The following is a 1,056-nucleotide window of genomic DNA, read 5'->3' as shown; positions in this document are numbered from 1 at the left end:
CAAACTGTCGACGAGTGCTTCAAAAATCATAGCGGAGAAGATGCGTTACACTATAGGACATGACACAAAAACGGTTTCGAACCGTTTACGCGGAATGCGTTCTTCATCAAATCACACGAAAAGAAATTTCTAACAGCTGTGGGATTCGAACCCACGCCCTTGCGGACTGACGCCTGAAGCCAACGCCTTAGACCACTCGCCCAAACTGTCGATGAGTGCTTCAAGATTCATAGCCGAGGTGATGCATCGCTCTGCCAAACCAGAGGACACAAAAAATGGATTGAACGGATTCTGCGAGGTGCGATGTCACAATATCGATCAAAAGGTTTTGGTCTTGCACTACCTCGCTTCTGAAAGGGTCTCGGTTCTCAATATAAGACCAGTCAGGTATATAGACTGACAGCTGTGGGGTTCGAACCCACGCCCTTTCGGACTGACGCCTAAAGCCAGCGCCTTGGACCACTCGGCCAAACTGTCGATGAGTGCTTCAGGATTCATAGCCAAGGTGATGCATCGCTCTGCCAAACCAGAGGACACAAAAAATGGATTGAACGGATTCTGCGAGGTGCGATGGCACAATATCGATCAAAAGGTTTTGGTCTTGCACTACCTCGCTTCTGAAAAGGTCTGGGTTCTCAATATAACACCAGTCAGGTATATAGACTGACAGCTGTGGGGTTCGAACCCACGCCCTTTCGGACTGGCGCCTTAAGCCAGCGCCTTAGACCACTCGGCCAAACTGTCGGTAAGTGATTCAAAAATCATAGCGGAGAAGATGCGTTACACTATAGGACATGACACAAAAACGGTTCCGAACCGTTTCCGCGGAATGCGTTCTTCATCAAGTCACACGAAAAGAAATTTCTAACAGCTGTAGGATTCGAACACACGCCCTTGCGGACTGACGCCTGAAGCCAGCGCCTTAGACCACTCGGACAAACTGTCGATGAGTACTTTAAGATTCATAGCCGAGGTGATGCATCGCTCTGCCAAACCAAACGGGCACAGAAATGGGTTGAACGGTATCTGCGAGTTGCGATGGCGCAATATCGATCA

General features: G+C 49.1%; 4 non-coding genes across 4 annotated transcripts; all 4 read right to left on the bottom strand.

Moving 5' to 3' along the window:
• Positions 1 to 130: 130 nt before the first annotated feature.
• Positions 131 to 210, bottom strand: Pmar_PMAR029662. Its single transcript has one exon. It is a non-coding gene; the product is annotated as a tRNA-Leu (tRNA).
• A 187-nt stretch (positions 211 to 397) lies between these two features.
• Positions 398 to 477, bottom strand: Pmar_PMAR029661. Its single transcript has one exon. It is a non-coding gene; the product is annotated as a tRNA-Leu (tRNA).
• Positions 478 to 664: 187 nt separating this feature from the next.
• Pmar_PMAR029660 lies at positions 665 to 744 on the bottom strand. Its single transcript has one exon. It is a non-coding gene; the product is annotated as a tRNA-Leu (tRNA).
• A 121-nt stretch (positions 745 to 865) lies between these two features.
• Pmar_PMAR029659 lies at positions 866 to 945 on the bottom strand. The gene has a single exon. It is a non-coding gene; the product is annotated as a tRNA-Leu (tRNA).
• Between the last annotated feature and the right edge of the window lie 111 nt (positions 946 to 1,056).

This window comes from Perkinsus marinus, assembly GCF_000006405.1.
Source record: "Perkinsus marinus ATCC 50983 genomic scaffold scf_1104296938730, whole genome shotgun sequence".
NCBI classification, from domain to species: Eukaryota; Perkinsozoa; order Perkinsida; family Perkinsidae; genus Perkinsus; species Perkinsus marinus.
Note: the sequence above shows the minus strand (reverse complement) of the source record. Positions and strands in the feature narration are given on the sequence as shown.